At 35.6% G+C, this 19,881-nt stretch overlaps 1 pseudogene; it reads right to left on the bottom strand.

The window, feature by feature from the left end:
- Window positions 1-18,636: 18,636 nt before the first annotated feature.
- On the bottom strand, window positions 18,637-19,629 carry LOC125163825 (glyceraldehyde-3-phosphate dehydrogenase-like; annotated as a pseudogene).
- Window positions 19,630-19,881: the final 252 nt, after the last annotated feature.

The following is a 19,881-nucleotide window of genomic DNA, read 5'->3' as shown; positions in this document are numbered from 1 at the left end:
TTCCCCAAAGCTCCCCCCTCCTAATACCACCACCTTGGATATTAGGTTCTCAACATATGAATTTTGAGGATACAAAGACATTCAGGCCATAACAACAATTGAAGTTAACACCTTACCTTGCTAATTTGCATATCCTAAGAAAATTAGAATTTTCTGAACAAACTTTGTGAAAATTGGCAGGTATTTGACAGACTTTAATCAAAATGTAACTCCAGCTGAAATATTATGAAGTCATATTTTAGTATATCAATATATAGTAGAATATCTATACATGGTAAATGCAGGATTTTAGGAAAGACATGTCTTGTTATAAAAATAATATCTTAAATAACAAAAAATAATTAAATTATATTTGTCTTTTTAGCTTTTTCCATTAACTAAAGCACTATAATTTTCTTGAATTGTATGATTCAATTGAATTTAAAAAGAATTGGATATGAGGCAACGTGGATAGTTTAAAAACAAAACTGTGTTTTTTTTAAAACCGTGTTTGTTTAAAAACAAACAAAATGTGATAATCCACATCACATTATTATTAAAATAATACTTCTGTGAATGAGATTTTACATTATATTGGAAAAACAATTCATTAGGTTTACCCAATGTAAAAGGATAGCAGAATGCTTTCATATTTGGAAGATACTATTTATGGGCTGAATGTTGATCAACATTAAGATCTGGCATTAATGGTAGATACAAGATTTCTTTTCCTACATTTGGAGTTAAGTTTTCTATGTGTTTGACCTCTTCTTTTCAGTTTTATAATACGTGACTATTAGTTCAGCATTGTTGTTTGGTTTCACTTTATCATTGATCATATCCATAATATATCATCAGATTGTGAAGTCACAGCAGCCAATTAATTTTACAGGGCTGCTTTCTTATGTGCCCATTAAAACTCTGTTTTATTTTCAGTGTTTCATCAATGCAGTTATTTAATTATAGTTCCATTTAAGATTTATACATTTTATTTATTATATGTCATTATTGGAAAAATCCACCTCATGAAATGTAATAGAGTAAGCAAACAATCATTAGAAATCCTTTAAAATCACAGTTGAAATGGTTCTAATAAAATGGTTAAAAACAAGGTATACTCAATTTAATTTTCTAGGCACTGCTGTGTTTCAGGTAACTCACCAAGGGAATGTGGTGATTTAATTGTCTGGATAGCGCAGCAAGAGATCCTGTGAAGTTAGATTGAATCTGGCTCTGTAGTATCTTGCTAGTGTTTCACAAAAATATACACTTTCTTTGGATACTCAGCATGATATTCAGCAAGCATAGATGTGAGAGGCTAACAAAGAAGAAATGCTGTTATTTATTATTCACTACTTTCCTGGGGTCCCTTGACACTTGGAGTTAACATACTTCCATAGGAATATTTAACTGTCAACGGTTCATTCCAGGTAAAACCCAATCAGACAATGTACATGTCAAGAAAAACAGCATTAAAAGCTTGAGCTTTTATCAATTTAAATCCTTTTTTTTTTTAATGGCTAAACAAAGGCTTTGTGAATAATTCCTATGTTCCTTGAAAATATATCAGAATTTATCTCCCCAAATCTGTAAAATCAATTCTCAAATTTCTATAGGCACATTATCCACATTATCAAAATATCTTTAGTAAAATAAATGTTCTTTTTAACATTTATTTTATTCGTTATTATTATTATTACTGTTATTGAGACAGAGAGAGAGAGAGAGAGAGAGAGAGAGAGAGAGAAAGGGAGAGAGAATGAGAGAGAGCAAGCAGGGGCAGGGGGCAGAGAGAAAGGGAAAAAGAGAATGCCAAGCAGGCTCCCTGTCAGTGTGGGGCTCAATCCCACTGATGAGGAAGCATGGGACAAGCTGAGGGCAAAGTACAGCCTAACAGCAGTCACCCCCTCCCCGCATCATGGAATATGTCTGATATTCCTCAGACACTCCTGGCTACCCAAGAACAAAGGAAAGGAATTTAAGTGCTTGCCATGGTGATGTGGGAAACTAAGGCAAAGGAAAAATTAAATTCCCTTACTTCCTACAGCCCATTGACAAGTCCTTGAAACTCAGAATGACTTCCCTCTATCAGCTCAGCTGCCTCGATGAGGACAATTTGCTAGGGGCAAAAGAGAATCTTAGCTTAACATTATCCCCACCTTGAGGATCCTGTGTCTACTTTAACATATAAAAATTCCTTTGGAAACCTCCTTTATCTCAACTCCCACAAGATATATTCTGACAATTATATTCCAAGCTTATGGCCTCCTGATATAAATCTGAAGGTTCTCATGACTGAGGTTTTTCTAAACATTAATAAATGCCATTTCCCTAGCAACAGCTAGCCCTTCGAGGTCCTGGAAACCTTGCTTCCGAAATTCCTTAGAGACTTATTCTATCTCTAACCCACTGCCAACCTGAGGGTATGTAATCAGTTACCCACCACAACCCCAGTACAGCTCTTCCTGCCCGTGGGTCCCATCCTAGTGCTTTAATAAAATCACCTTTTTGCACCAAAGACAACTTCCAGAATTATTTCTTGGCCATCAGCTCTGGACCACCCCACCACCCCACCATCACCCCAAAAGTTCATCACCAGGAACTGTGAGATGATGGTCTGAGCCAAAATCAAGAGCTAGACACCTAATGCTTAAACCATGGAGCCACCCTGGCACCCCATCAAACAAATGCTCCTGATTGCAACTTAAATGTTTGCTTTGTTACACTTATTCAGTCTTTATTTACAAATACTTTGAAAAGACTCTAAGACCAAGTCGAAGGGGATACACTTACTTAAGTCTGTGATCCACACAAGATGTGTAATCAGTGTTCTATGGATATGTGCTTAAGAGAACATTGTGTAGTCCTCACATGCTGATTCTGTACTCATTTTTTTTTTTCTGGAAGGGGGAGTCTGTAATGAGATATAGAGTTTTAATTTTCATTCTCATTACTGAAAAGGAAATATATATTTATGTTGGCTGTTGCATTAGTCTTTTTCTTATGATATAACAAATTACCACAGACTTAGTGGATCAAAACAACACACTAATTATCATGAGTCAGGAGTCTAGACAAAGCTTAGCTGTGTTAAAGAGAAACCAGAGCTGGATAGTAGTTAAAGCAGTAAAGACCTATTCTACTCAGGACTATTATAATGAAGGAAAAGATAACTTAGTATAGAACTGGACTCAATTCTAAATGCAGCATGAACAAGTGGGGATTTATACCGAGGAGTAGTTGGGGGTCAGGGAATGGAAAATTACTAAGAGGAACCATCAAGGGTAAGGAGAAATTCTGGCTAAATCAGCTCAACAGGATTCTTGCTGCAGGCAGGCTAGGATGATCAGACACAAACTGGGGTGGGGGGTGGTTTAAGAAATTTGATCAGATATCCAAGATGATCAGATATCAAGAGTGAAGAATCTTGCTAAATTGACTCAGCAGGATTTTTGCTGAAATTGGGCAATGCAAAAATGGACAAGGAAGTTTCAATGGTCAATGCCTAGTTGAGAAGAATCTGACTAAAGTTTGGTCAAGGAGAATATCTTGTCAGCAGGATCCTCTGCTTATAGTCTTACTTTGAGTCTGCAACAAAGGCTTCAGCCAGACTACATTTTCATCAGAGTTTCCACTAGGAAAAAAAAATCACTTCCAAACCTCCTTAGATAGCTAGTAGAATTTATGTCCTTGTGACTGTGGTACTCATGGCAGCTGACTTCTTTGAGGCCAGCAGGAGAGTGAGTCTCTGATTTTAAAGAAGGCACTAGACCCTCTTTCAAGGGCTTTAACCTGGTTAAGTCAGGATCAATCAGGATAATCTGCCTTTTGAGAAACTCATAATCAAGTGGTTTAAGACCTTAATTGTATCTGCAAAATTCCTTCATCTTTGCCACATTCTGTTGGCTTGAAGCAAGTCAGGCTCTGATCCCACCCAAGAGGAAGGGATTATACAAGGCTCTGAATCACTGGAGGTCACTCTATGCTGTGTCCACTATAGCTATTTTAGGAGAAACTGTATAATAGGCAAAATGAGTCTTGACTCTGAATATTCATGAGTCATGTTCTTCTATGAAAAACCTGTAAGTGTTACTTATCAAAAATTTTAAGGACAAGGTAAAGAAATGGTCATGATGGGCAGTATGACACATGTTTATCTTTGCTTACAATTAAACATTTAACAAATGTATATATGGATAATTGATGAGTAAAGGGCATTAACTATATTTTCACCTGATTTTTTTTAACAACAAGAATGTTAATGGTAACTTTCTACATCAGGACATAGATTTCAAAATCACAGCGTCAATCACAACACAATCAATAAAAATCAAGAATTTTAGTTCCATGACCTCACATATTATTTTAGAATATGGCAAACCAGAAGCAGCCTAGCTTTTCTTTTCTCCCACTACTTCCCACCACCCACATTTGCCACAGTCCAGCTGAACTCCTCTTCTTTTCATCTGTGTCCCTTGTTTGGTGATTTCTATATTTTTACTGACAATATTGCAACCACATAGAATGCTATATTCTTCTGTCCATTTATTCAAACCCTACTTCTCCTTCAAGGACAACCTTTAAAGCAACTTATCAAAGGACCCCATTTTTTGCAGAACCTCCAGCCAATAGAAATGTCTCCCTTTTCTGAACTCTCATAGTTCTCTTTTAGGATATCACTTTAATGCACTTATAGCTCTACTTTTAATAGAGGTGTTTGTGTTTGCGTGAAAAAGTGTAACATGTTTCATAGCATTTCTGAGACTTATTAAGCACTCAGTGAATTATAAATTACACACACACACACACACACACATTTTTTTTTCCTTCCATAATTCTTTTTTAATGTTTATTTACTTTGAGAGAGAGAGAGAGTGCACACTTGTGAGTCAGGGAGGCACAGAAGGAGAGGGAGAGAGAATCCCAAGCAGGTTCTAAACTCAGCACAGAGCCTGACATGGGGCTCAATCTCATGACTGGGAGATCACAACCTGAGCCAATATCAAGAGTCCAGGGCTTAACCAACTGAGCCACCCAGGAGCCCCTCCTTATACTTATAAGTCAGTGTTTTCTATTTTATGACATCCATCACATTGCCTTATATAACCATAAGTAAGGCATAAAAAATGATTGTGTTTTTTTTGCATGTAATAGTAATGCACAATATTTTAAATTAGGACATTTTATTAATATGTAAATGTATTATAAAATAAATTTCGAAAGGTGAACATGGGCACATGATATTACTAGCTGTTCTTCAAAATAGTGGAGTAAAAGGTAAAATGTAATTTTGGATGTTAATCATAGAATAAGTCAATATTTTCTTCTGGTTTACACTGATTTATCATTGCTCCTTCATAGCCTCTGATGACATTCAAATTTAATTATTTTAAATTTTCAAAACTTTAACTTGGGCTTTTTGGAATTATTTTATTTAAGTTACCTTGTTCTATTGTCTTCCTAACAGTATGTATATATTGAGAGTATGATGGCTCCCATCAAGGAATTCTGTAAAATGTGTCTTCATATTAGATTTTGCTCAACATTTTGTACATTTATTTTACCTTTTATTAAACTTTTCCTTTATACTTTTAATGAGAGGATTGCCTTTTGGTATTTTAGGCTGTTATAATCTGGTACTTTTTTCATCATTATCTCCTGGATATTTGCTATCTTCCAAAGCCCAAAATTCAATAGGTAAAAAACACATATATATGGCAATCCTCTGTATGTATGCGTTTAAAATCTATTTTGACCTTTCTCACTTTCATATCAGCCAATAGCTATTCCAGGCACAGCTATCCATATATTCACTTTCCAAGTGGCAAAGTTTACTTTCCTTATCTTCCATTAGACCTTTTCCAAGCCATATGATGTTAACCTCGATAGCACTTTAAAATTGCCACTTTTAGACTATTTCTCTCTGCTGATATTTTTTGTCCATTTAACTTTTATATTACTCTTCCCAAAAGCACAGATTTCAGATTTCTGTCTCTAAGTTGCCACCTAAGGGAATTTTCTAGTATTGTTTCTATCGTTGCTGTTCTTACATATCACTCCAAAAGGAGGAAAGTGACAGATGTTGATTATTTTTTCCTGCCAAGTCTGTGTTTACTCTCTGATTTGACTAGTTTTTTTTCTAACACTAATATTTTTATCCAAATGTGCCTTTGAACAAAACAATTATTTATCCCTTTATAAATTCACTTTTCCTGGTTCACAATTTATTTTGTTCCTCTTTACCTTTAACTCTTATACATTATATAATTCTCATGTCTCCCAGTCTTTTATCCTAATTTAACTTATACTTTTGCAGACCTCCATATATCATTCCAGTCTTTTTCTTCAGTGTTTCTTTGACTATCTTTGCCTCTTATTCCCAGTCTCCTCTTATCTGTGTATTTTCTCTTGCTCATATCAAACCTGGAATAGACAAGCCAACTATAAAATATCAAGATGTCAGTTTCCTTCATCAGGCATCATCTGCCAAGTTTCCTTCTATCTAAAAAATTACTAACAATCTTTCTTTGCATATTTGGCATTCATTTTGTGTTCAAAATACAGGCTTCTCTGGGAGATGACCAGTCGGTTGGAATCCTCACTGTAGTAAACCTGAGATGCCATATTTCTGTGGTATAATAACATAATTATGCCATGGTAAATATTTTTTTCTCAAAAGACCAGGGGTTTATTTACAATAAAACTTTGTTTTTGGGGTCACCTCAGTGGCTCAGTTGGTTAAATGTCCAACTTTGGCTCAGGTCATGATCTCACTGTTCCTGTGTTCAAGCCCCACGTCAGGTTCACTGTACTAGTGCAGAGCCTGCTTTGGATCTTCTGTCTCCCTCTCTTTCTGATGCTCCCCTGCTTGTGCTCTCTCTCTCTCTCTCTCTCAAAAATAAATAAATAAGCATTAAAAAAAAACCCTTGTGGTTTAATGAAAGTCTGGATTCAGAATACTAATGACTAAATCCACACTCTAAAATTAAGGTATTGATTATAAAGTAATCTCATGTTAAAACACTCTTTAAAAACACATTGTCATAGAAGTTGTAAGACTTGAAAAAAAAGGCAGGATCATCACCAAATTTATGTCCATCATAGGCAAAATCCTTTGAAGTCATGAGAAAGTATGTAATGTGAGTATTCAATTAATTTATGTGCTAAATTATATAAATCCCCTGCTCTCATGAACCTAACATTTCTACACAGATGATGAAAAACAACAAACAAACAAACAAGTGACCACATAAATATGTAAAAACCATAGTGAGCTAACTGGTCATAATAAACATGGAGAAACAAAAAGAAAGGGAGGGGTTGTGAGGTTTTAGCAATGGAGATACAGGGTAAATGGTACTTTACAATTTTAAATAGGTTGTTCACTGAGAACATGAAGCTTTAGCAAAGACCTAGAGCAAGTGAGGGAGAATCCATGAGGATATCTTTATAAATCATGTCCCAGACAGAGGAATAAATAAGTAGTAAAGCCCTAAAATGGGATTAGGTGTTCAACAAACTACAAGGATGTTGTAGACTCTGGGTTTGGAGTTCTGTCTTGTCCAGTGAGAAAGTGGGATACAGGATTAAAAATTCGAGAGAGGCTAATGTCCAGGAGGAGACAAGAGCCCAGAGTAAGGGTCCTTGCTTTGTTTTTATTAGGATCAGAAGGCTTACAAACATGGTGATGGACGTCCACAAAGAAACAGTGAAATTATGAACATTAACTCATGGGCATGAGGGAAAGGGGGTTTTGAAGATACACGGTGTTAGGGGTTTGGGTCAATACAAAACTAAATCCTGGTGCTGGACAGGAGGTTGTTTACAGTAGATGTGAGGCCCACCTGTGTTTACCTAAACTGGTCTGGGGACAAGAAGGACACAGCATGATACCTCAGGGTCAACAAGGCACCTTTTGTTTGCTAATTAGCTCCACTCTGGGCAACATCATCCGGCTATGATCTATAGCACTATTTACCTATTTACCAAATTTGGTCCTTCCTTCCTGTGAAAGCATCCTTCTGCTATTATACTAAGTTGGAGAGCATTTCCGCCCTGAATACCTAATCTTGTTTACTTCATCTTAGATGTTTTCACCCTGAGATTCCCTATTTCTATACCTATGTCCTATACTGGGGGCCTTTGCCCTGTTTACCTAATCTTGTTTATCTAAACTTGGGTGTGTATATCCTATGACTTTGTATTTCTTTATGCCTCGTTAACCCATCAGTGAAAGCTCAGGGAATTCCTAAGCTTATTCCCCACACAAGGAGGCCAATGTGTGGACAGCAGAATGATCAAGGCAAAGTGAGTAGGAGATGAGATTAGGTAGATAATGCCGGCCAGATAAATTAAGTGTTTGTATGTTTTTATAAGTGCTTTGGGCTTAACTGTAAGTGAAACTTGAAGTCATTGCAGGCTTTCAGTCAGAAAAAGACATAATTGAACTTCATTTGTTTCAAAATTTTGTTGTGGAAGGCAATACACTACAGAAAACTATTCAAAACACGAATAATAAAAAGTACATGACATGTAATTGCTATATTGTACTGCAAAAACCTATGTAAACAAAATTTTGCTAGGTTCCCCAGATGCACTGACTGCCTTTTGAATGAAAATCTCCCTTCCTGCACTTTGAATAATCATTATCTTGACTTTTATGGTAATCATCTCCTTGCTCTATAGGTATACCAAACAGGTGTGTGTCTCTAAGCATTGTAATGAACTTGTTTGAAATTTGTGTGCATGGAATTCAACACTCTCCGTATTGTTTTCTGCCAATTTCTTTTTTTTTAATTTTTTTTAACGTTTATTTATTTTTGAGACAGAGAGAGAGAGAGAGAGAGAGAGAGCATGAACGGGGGAGGGACAGAGAGAGAGGGAGACACAGAATCGGAAGCAGGCTCCAGGCTCTGAGCCATCAGCCCAGAGCCCGACGCGGGGCTCGAACTCACGGACCGCGAGATCGTGACCTGAGCCGAAGTTGGACGCTCAACCGACTGAGCCACCCAGGCGCCCCTCTGCCAATTTCTTTAACTCAACATTAAAAAAAAAAAAATCTCATGTAGAAATACATAGATGTAATTAGTTCATTTGCATTGTTCTATAAATCAGATTTTGTAATTATTTTTCTACTTTTTTATTTTTAAGGCTTCCAGTTGGGAATATTATGAACAATACTGCTATCAGCAATTATGTACATGTATCTTGGATTACATAGCACATATTTTTACTAGCTAATACTCAGGGGTAGAGTTGAGAGTCCACAGAGTATGTAGTTTTACCTTTATGGATATTGACCAACTTTCACAAAGTGATTTTCAATTACATCGTCACCAGTATTAAGAGACAATTGCTCCACTTCAGAAATATTTGGTATCATCGGTCTTTATTTTTTCTTAAGTTTGCAGCAAACTTTATTGAATATGACCTCTGTTGGTTAATATACTTTTGTTTGTTTATTACGAAGTTTTGAATTTTTAAGAGCAGTTTTAGGTTCACAGCAAAATTCAGGGGAAGATACAGAGATTTCCCATATATCTCCTGCCCCCATACATGCATAACCTGCCGCATTAGCAATATCTCCCACCACCGTGGTATATTTCTTACAATTGATGAGTTATTTTGAAACATCATTATCACCTCAAATCCATAGTTTACATTATGTTTTACTCCTGTTGGTGTACATGCTATGGATTTGGACAAATGCATAATGACATTTATTCATCATTATAGTGTCACACAGAGTATTTTCACTGCCCTAAGGTCGACTTTGTGCAAATCCATCACGCTTGTAAGCCTTCTCATCCTAATAAAAACAGAGCAAGGACCCTTATCAGTACTCTTTTCTCCTCCTGGACATTAGCCTCTCTCACACTTTAATCCTGCATCCCTCTCTCTTGCTGGACAGGAGAGAACTACAGACCCAGAGTCGACAACATGGAACATGTTTGCATATGCTTATTTGCCATCTGTATATCTTTGGCCCATTTTTAATCAAGTGCTTTTTTTTAAAATTATCATTGAGTTTTAAGAGATCTTTATATATTTTGGATAATAGCCATTTATCTGACATGTCTTCTGCAAAATTTTCTTCCAATGTGCCTTGTCTTCTCATTTTCTTAACATTGTTTTTTATGGAACAGAAGTTTTTAATTTCAATGGAGTGTAACTTGCCAATTATTTCTTTTATGGATTGTGCCATTAGTATTGAATCGAAAAGGTCGTTTGGGTTTTTTCTAGGAGGGTTATTTTCTAGGAGTGTAGTAATTTTGTATTTTACTTTAGGTCTGTGATCCACTTTGCACTATTTTTATGAATAAAATAAGGTTTGTGTTTCGATTCAAATTTTTGCATATGGTTTCATTTTTGTTTGTTGAAATAAGCCTTGCATACTTGGGATAAATCTCACTTAGTAGTGGTGTGTGTGTGTGTGTGTGTGTGTGGTGTATTACACAGTGTTGCTAATATTTTGTTGAGGATTTTCACATCTATGTTCATGAGAAATATTGGTATGTTTCTTTTCTTGTGATGTCTGTGCCTGGTTTTTGTAACATGGTGACCCTGGCCTCATAGAATAAGTTAGAAAGTATTCCCTTTGTTTCTATCCTCAGAAAAAGACTGTAGATAATTGGTGCAATTTTTCCTTAAATGTTTGGTAAGACATTCATCAGCAATCAGTGGGCCTTCTGCTTTATTTTTTGGAAGTTTTGAAATTATTGATTTAATTTATTTAACAGATATATGTTTATTCAGTTTGTCTATTTCTTCTTGTGTTAGTTTTGACATATTGTGTCTGTCAAAGAATTTGTCTAAGTTAACAAATTTGTAGGCATGGAGTTGTGCATAGTTTATTATTATTATTGTTATTATTATTTTAATATTTATGATCTATAGTTATAGCACTGTTTTCATTTGAGATTTTAATCATTTGTATCCTATCTTTTTTCTTAGCCTGTCTAGGCTTATTGATTTTGTTCATCTTTCAAAAAAGAAACAAAACAAAAACAGCTTTCTCTTTCATTTTTTTTCTATTAGATTCCTCCTTTGAATTTGATTTCTACTTTAGTTCTTTTCTCTCTCTCTCTTTTTTTTTTTTTTCTGCTTACTTTGGAGTTTCTGGTTTTTTCTTAGTTTTCTAAGATGGAAACTTATATTATTGATTTTAGATTATTTTTGTTTTCTAGTAATGAATCCAATGCTATAAATTTCCCTCTAAGCACTATTTTCATTTTATCCCACAAATTAGAAGTTGTATGTTTTTTATTTCAAAACATTTTTAAATTTCTATTGAGATTGCTTCTTTGGCTGCTGTATTATTTTATTTATTTATTTATTTATTTATGTTTTTTCTTAATTAAAAAAAATTAATTCCATTATAGCTGACATACAGTGTTATATATAGTTCCAGGTGTAAAATAGAGTGATTTAACAAATGTATACATACTCAGTGCTTAAGTGCTTATCATGGTAAGTGTACTCTTCAATCCCCATCACCTATTTCACCCACCTCTCCAACAACCTCCCCTCTAATAACTGTAAGTTTATTTTCTATGGTTAAGAATATGTTTCTTGGTTTCTCTCTTTTTTTCTTTTGCTCTTTGTTCTATTTATTAAATTCCACATATGAGTGACATCATATGGTATTTGTCTTTGACTGACCTATTTCACTTATTTCATTTTACTCTATAGCTCCATCCATGTTGTTGCAAAAGGCAAGTTTCCATTCCTTTTTATGGCTGAATAGTATTCCATTGTATGTATATAACACATCTTCTTTATCCATTCGTCTGTTGATGGACACTTGGGCTGCTTCCATAATTTGGCTATTGTCAATAATGCTGCAATAAACATAGGCATGCAAGTATTACTTTGAATTAGTGTTTTCATATTTGTTTGGTAAATGCCCAGTAGTGCAATTGCTGGATCATAAGGTGATTCTGTTTTTAACTTTCTGAGGAACTTCCACACTCTTTTCCATAGTAGATGCACCAGTTTGCATTCCCGCCAACAGTACAATAGGGTTCCTTTAGCTCCACATCTTCCTCAACACCTGTTGTTTCCTGTCTTACTAATTTTAGCCACTCTGACAGGTGTGAGGTGATATCTCATTGTAATTTGGATTTGCATTTTCCTAATAAGTAATGGTGAGCATCTTTTCATGTGGCTGTTGGCGATCTGTGTCTTTTTTGGAGAAATATATCTGTTCGTGTCTTCTGCCCATTTTTAATTGGATTATTTGTTTTGGGGGTATTGGGCTTTATAAGTTCTTTATATATTTAGGACACTAACCCTTTATTGGATATGTCATTTGCAAACATCTCCTGTTCAATAGGTTGCCTTTTAGTTTTGTTGATTGCTTTCTTTGCTGTCCAGAAGCTTTTTATTTTGATGTAATCCCAGTAGTTTATTTTTGCTTTCATTTATCTTACCTCAGGAGACATTATCTAGAAGATTGTTGCTATGGCTGATGTCAAAGAGGTTATTGTCTGTGCTTTCTTCAACGACTTTTATTGTCTTAAGTCTCACATTTAGGTCTTTAATCCACTTTGAGTGTATTTTTGCATATGGTGTAAGAAAGTGGTTCAGTTCCATTATTTGCATGCAGATGTCCATTTTCCCAACAACATTTGTTGAAGAGACTGTCTTTTCCCCATCATATATCCTTTCCTCTTTTGTCAAAGATTAATTGATCATATAACTGTGGGTTTATTTTAGGTTTTCTCTTCTGTTCTATTGAGCTATGTGTCTATTTTTGTGCCAATACCATGCTGTTTTGATAACTACAGTTTTATAGTATAACTTGGAGCTTGGAATTCTGATGCGTCCAGTTTTGTTTTTGTTTTTCAAGATTGTTATGGCTATTTGAGGTCTTTTGTTGTGCCATACACATTTTAGGATTCTTTGTTCTAGTTCTGTGAAAAATGATGCTGTTATTTTGATTGGGATTGCATTAAATGTATAGATTGCTTTGGGTAGTGTAGACATTTTAACAATATTTGTGCATCCACTCTGTGAACATGGAATGTCTTTCCATTTCTTTGTGTCATCTTCCAATTCTTTTATCAACGGTATTTTATAATTTTCAGAGTAAACATCTTTCACCTCTTTGGATAAGTTTATTCCTAGCTATTTTATTATTTTTGGTGCGCTTGTAAATGGGATTGTTTTCTTTTTTTTTTTTTTTTAATTTTTTTTTTCAACGTTTATTTTATTTTTGGGACAGAGAGAGACAGAGCATGAACGGGGGAGGGGCAGAGAGAGAGGGAGACACAGAATCGGAAACAGGCTCCAGGCTCTGAGCCATCAGCCCAGAGCCTGATGCGGGGCTCGAACTCCCGGACCGCGAGATCGTGACCTGGCTGAAGTCGGACGCTTAACCGACTGCGCCACCCAGGCGCCCCGGGATTGTTTTCTTAATTCTCTTTCTGATGTTTCATTATTAGTGTACTGAAATGCAACAGCTTCTTGTACATTGATTTTTATATCCTTTGACTTTGCTGAATTCATTTATCAGTTTTAAGGTTTTTTTTTTGGTGGAGTTTGGTTTTCTATATATAGTATGATGTCATCTTGACTGCTGTATTACTTAGAAGAGTGTTGTTTAATTTTTAAATATTTTAGGATTTTTCAGTTATCTTTCTGTTATTGATATAATCCCATTTGAGATCTGAGAGCAGACATTGTGTGATTTTTGTTTTTTAAAGTTATCTAAGGTGCATTTTAGGTTATTACTGATCTTACGTCTGCTGAGTCTGTCCATTTCTGAGAGAAGGTTGTTGAAATCTCCAATGACAGTGGACTCATCTATTTCTCCTTGAAATTCTACCATTTTTGCCTTACATAGTTTGACATTCTTTTAGGCACATACACATCAAATATTCTTATGTCTTTTTGGAGGATTCATTTCTTTATTATTATGCAATTTCCTTCTTTATTGGTGATAACTTATCTTGCTTTGAAGTCTGCTCTATCTGAAGAGCAACTCCTACTCTCTTTTTATTAGTGTTAGCATAGTATATTTTTTGTCATCCATTTACTTTTGATCTGTATGTGCCCATATATTTCAAGTGTGTTTCTTGTAGACAACATCTAGTTTAGTCTTATTTTTGTTTATCCATTTGACAAACTCTTCCTTTTAATTACGGTATTTAGATTGTTACATTCAAAGTGATTATTGATATATTTACCATAACAATTGCTCTTCTGTATTTGTTGTCCTTGTTTTTGGTTCCTTTTTTTGTTTCCCATGCTTTTATCATGGTTTTAATTGAGCATTTTATATAATTCGATTTTCTCTCCTTTCTTAGCATATCAGTTTACTTCCCTTTTTACTATTTTTTTTATTGCCTTAGAGTTTTCAGTGTACCTATAGACCTAATCCAAGTTCACTTTCAAATAACACTGTACCAATTCACAGGTAGTGTGAGTGATTTATAATAAAACAATTCTAATTCTTCCCTCCTACTTCTAGTTTCATTGCTGTCATTCATTTTACTTACATGCAAGTATACATAACCAAATACACATACATAAGATATAGACATAAGCATACATAAGTCAAGCACATTATTAGTATTATTTTGAGTAAACCATTATCTGTTAGTTGAATAAAGAATAAGAAAAATAAAACTTTTTGCTTTACCTTTGTTTATTCCTTCCTTGATACTCTTCTTTATTGAATGTAGATCCAAGTTTCTGAACTAAATCATTCCCTTCCATCTAACTGAAAATGAATGCCCTCAATTTTTGTTTGTCTGAGAAAGTTTTTTTTTTTTCTCTTTTACTTTTCAAGAATAATTTCTCTGGTAGAATTTCTGGACTGGTGGGGTTTGGTTTACTTGTTTTTTGTTTTGTTTTGCTTTCCTCTCAACACTTTAGATATTTCACTCCATTCTTTTCTTACATGATTTCTGAGATGTCAGATGAATTCTTACTTTTATTCCTCTTAGATAATGGTGTTTTTTTTACTTCCTTTTGGCTTCTTTTAGGATTTTTTTCATTATCTTTGATTTTCTGTAGTTTGAAGATGATGTGCTTATGTATGGTCTTTTTGGTGGGGAGCACTTCTCTACTTAGCTATCTCTGAGTTTCCTGAATCTGTGATTTGGCGTCTGACATTAGTTTGAAAGAAATGTTCGGAAATAATTATATCAAATATTTCTTCTTCCTCTCTTTCTTCTCCATCTGGTATTCCCATTATGTGTATGTTATGCCTTTTGTACGTGTCCCACAGGTTTTCAATTTTCTATTCTGTGCTCTTTAGTCTTTGTTTTGTTTTTTTGTTTTTCACAGTTACTATTGATATATCCTTTAGCTCAGAGATTCTTTCCTCAGTTATGTCCAGTCTACTAATAAGCCCATCAAAGGCCTATTTCATTTCTGTTACAATGTTTTGTTTTGTTTTTGTCTCTAGCACTTCTTTTAGTTCTTTCTTGGATTTTCATCTCTCTGCTTATATTGCCCATCTATTCCTGTATGCTATTCTATCCATTAGAGTCCTTAGCATATTAATCATACTTGTTTTAAATTCTAGGCCTGATAATTCCAACATCCCTGCCATATCTGCTTTTGATGATTGTTCTGTGCCTTTAAATTGTGTGTGTGTGGTGTTTAATTTTATTTTTATTTATTTATTTATATTTTACCTTTTGTATGCCCTTGTAATTTTTTTTTTTCTTGATAACTGGACATAATGTATTGGGTGAAAGTAACTTTTATAAATAGGTCTTTAGTAATGTGGTAGTGATGAGTAGGGGAAAAGAATCATTCTATAGTCTTATAATTGGGTCTCAGTCTTTAGTGAGACTATTCCTCTGGACTGTGAACTTCACAAGAGTTTCTCAAATTTTTTTCTCCACACTCAGGTGAGATAGATGGCTGAGGGGGCTGAAGTTGTTATTCCTGTTTCTCCATGTGGAAGGCTGGGGCCAACTGGAATTGATATCTCCTCTCTCCCAAGTCAATTATGCTCTGATAATATCTACCCCCATGTTAGGCTCTGGTTAGCTAGTTTTATCTGAGGGCAGGCTTTGTTAGGGTCAGAATGCTCTGGTATATTTAAAAATGGTTCCTCTTTCCCTTTTTCTTTGGAAGCAAGAGGGAGTTTTTCTCCAATATTTACTGAGGATAAAAGCTCCTGAGGGTAAAAATTATAAAAGTGTGCCCTCCTCCTCCCATGACCTTCTGGAGTTTTTAACTCTAACAATTATCCACGCCAAGCCTTTAGCAATTAGTCAATTACAATTCAAGTTTTCCTAGCTAGGTACTGGTCCCAAAGGTAGATTCCACTCATGAGGCTTTGCTCTTGTCATGACTCCCTGTAATCATCTGTGTGTCTGTGCAATCTCAGGTGTAACAGTTTGCCCTGTGCCCTCCATTTTCTTACAGATTTAAGAAAACTTTTTGATAGTTCATTCTGTTTAGCTCTTACTAGTTAGGACGTGGTAGTGACTTCTAAGCTCCTTCCATGAAGAATTTGGAAACATTTTCTTCCCCTCCTCCTCCTTCTATAGATGTAGTGCCTAAACCCACCCAACTGTATTCTTTTTTTGTGTGTGTATTCATTTATTTATTTTTATGATTTAACTTTATTATTTATTTATTTATTTTTTTTTTTTGAAATTTACATCCAATTTAGTATATAGTGAAGCAATGATTTCAGGAGTAGATTCCTTAATGCCCCTTACCCATTTAGCCCATCCACCCTCCCACAACCCCTCCAGCAACCTTCAGTTTGTTCTCCATATTTATGAGTCTCTTTGGTTTTATCCCCTCCCTGTTTTTATATTATTTTTGTTTCCCTTCCCTTATGTTCATCTGTTTTGTCTCTTAAATGACCCAGCAATTGCACTACTAGGCATTTATCCAAGGAATACAGGTGTGCTGTTTCAAAAGGACACATGCACCCCCATGTTTATAGCAGCACTATCAGCAATAGCCAAAATATGGAAAGACCCCAAATGTCCATCGATGGATGAATGGATAAAGAAAATGTGGTATATATGTATACAATGGAGTATTACTTGGCAATCAAAAAGAATGAAACCTTGCCATTTGCAACTACGTGGATGGAACTGGAGGGTATTATGCTAAGTGAAATTAGTCAGAGAAAGACAAAAATCGTATGACTTCCAACTGTATTCTTTTACAGTTCTATAGGTCACACATATGATACTAATCTCATCAGGCTCAATTCAAAGTGCTGATGAGACTGTTTTCCTTTCTGGAATTTCTAGAAGAGAATCTGTTTTCTGGCTTATTTACCTTGATGGCAGAATTTAGTTTTTTTTTGTGGTTGTAGGACTGAGAGTTCTTAGCTTCCAGATGCTGCCTGCAATCTTTGGTTCTATCTTTAAAGGTAGCAATGTTGGGTTGAGTCCCTCTCAGACTGAATCACTTCTATCTCTTTCTTCTTATCATCACATTTCTTTAACATTTTGCCTTTTTTCCCCCTCTCTTTATGAGACAGTGATTAGATTGGGCCCATCCAGATAATTCAGGATAACCTCCTTATTATATTAGGTCAACACAGATAATACAGGATAATTTTCCTATTTTAAGATTCTTAACCTTAAACACAACTGCAAAATACCTTTTACCAAATAAAGTAATATATTCACAGTCCCTGGTAATTAAAACATGGTGATCTTTAGGGGAACATTATTCTGCCTATTTATTTCCTAAATTATTATAGTAAGACTGGAAATCTAGTAGAGTTAATTCTTCTATTTTTCATTATTAGAAAGTTCTTTCCTGTTCTTAAATTGTAAAATAAATTTGTTTAGTTCTATAAAAAAATATGCTGGTCTTTTGTTTGGGATTACATTAAATCTATAGGTCAATTTTAGAAGAATTGGTATTTTACCCTGTTAAGACATAATCATAAACATATTTTTTTTATCTTTTCCAGGCTTTTTAAAATTTTTTCTTTAGTTACTCTGAACAAAGTTTCTAGTTTCCTTTAGAGATTGTGTTTTGTTTAATTTATTCCTAAGGATTTCATATATTTGTATTCCATTGTACAATATTTTTTTCAATAAATTAGTTTTAACTCTGATTTCATACTGAAGATCTGTAAACTGTCATTAAAGGTTACTGTCATTCCAGTTGAAAAACTCTTTGTTCTTAGTGCATTTACATATACAGCTTTACCTAACCTATTTGGGGACTTTACTGTCTTTTTCATTAGGTTAATAGCTCAATGATATTGCTTTACATGAGTATTTAACCAAATTATGTCTCTAGTTTCCTGAAATCAGGAATACAATATGTTCAAGGTGATTTCAGTGACAGGTTTATGTACTAAGAATATCATTCTAGGTCCATAATTTAATGAGTAGCTTATAAGGAAGAGGGCCCATCATGAAAAATGTGACATCATCACCACTATTACTACCCCGATGTAAGTAATTCATTTAAAATTTTATGTATGTATGTATGTATGTATGTATTTAGGCTAGGTACAGTGTAATTTATTGTTGGTACATACAAGATAGGGCTCTCCAAACCCCTCCCCTTCTTTAGGGAAACTGGGATGGAAACTATAGAGGTCAGGATATTTTCAGTGTATTGAATGAGTTGGGGCAAGGATTCCACAGCAGCTGAGGGTCTCTCTCTTCTTCTTGCTCTCAGTGAGGCTGGTGGTCTAGGGGTTTCTTACTCTTTGGAGGCCATGTTGACAATAAGGTTCACCATCCGGTTGCTGTAACCAAATGCATTGTCATGATAGGAAATGAGCTTGACAGTGTGGTCATTGAGCAATGCCAGCCCCAGTGTCGAAGGTGGAAGAGGGAGTGTCACTGTTAAACTCTCAAAGAGAACCTGGTCTTCAGTGTAGCCCAGGATGCTCTTGAGGAGGCCCTCCAATACCTGCTTCACCACTTTCTTGATGTCATCGGATTTAGCAGCTTTCTCCAGACAGCAGGTCAGATCCACAACTGAGATATTGGGGGTGGGTACAGGGAAGGCCATGCCATTGAGCTTCCCATTCAGCTCAGGAATGACCTTGCCTACAGCCTTGATGACACCAGCAGAACCAGGGATTGTGTTCTGGGCAGCCTCTCAACCATCACGCCACAGCATCCCAAAGGGGCCATCCATGGTCTTCTAGGTGGCAGTAATGGCATGGACTGTGGTCATGAGTCCATCCACAATGCCAAATTTGTCATGTATGTCCTTGGCCAGAGGGGCCAAGCAGTTGGTGGTGCAGGAGAGATTCTTCACAATCTTGAGGGAGCTGTCAGAATTCTCATGGTTCATGCCCATTACAAACAGTGCATCAGCCAAAGAGGCAGAGATGATGGCCCTCTTGACCCCACCCTCAAGTGAGCCCCAGCCTCTTCTATAGTGGTGAAGACCTCAGTAGACTCCACATCATACTCAGCACCAGTATCACCTCATTAAACATTGGCTCAATCTTGCTTCTGGAAGATGCTAATGGGTTTTCCATTGATGACAAATTCCCCCTTTCCAGCCTTGACTATGCTGTTGTATTTGCCACTGGTGAAATCATACCGGAATATGTAATCATGATGTTCAGATCAAGAAAGGGTCATTGATGGTGACAATGTCCAACTTGCCAGAATTAAAAGCAGCCTTGGTGACCAGGCTCTCAATATGGCCAAATCCATTTACTCTGACCTTTACCATCTTGTCTCAGCAATATGACTGGCACTGCACCAGATGCTGCTGCCTGTCAAACAGGGAGGAGCAGAGAGACTCATTTCAAATTTTAATTAATACTCCAGTCTCTAAGCATTACATTTCTGTCTAAAATAACTAACATCCTTGGCACAAAAACAGACACATAGACCAATGGAATAGAATAGAAACCCCAGAACTAGACCCACAAACGTATGGCCAACTCATCTTTGACAAAGCAGGAAAGAACATCCAATGGAA

The sequence above is a fragment of the Prionailurus viverrinus genome, chromosome B1 (assembly GCF_022837055.1).
Source record: "Prionailurus viverrinus isolate Anna chromosome B1, UM_Priviv_1.0, whole genome shotgun sequence".
Classification (NCBI taxonomy): Eukaryota; Metazoa; Chordata; class Mammalia; order Carnivora; family Felidae; genus Prionailurus; species Prionailurus viverrinus.
Note: the sequence above shows the minus strand (reverse complement) of the source record. Positions and strands in the feature narration are given on the sequence as shown.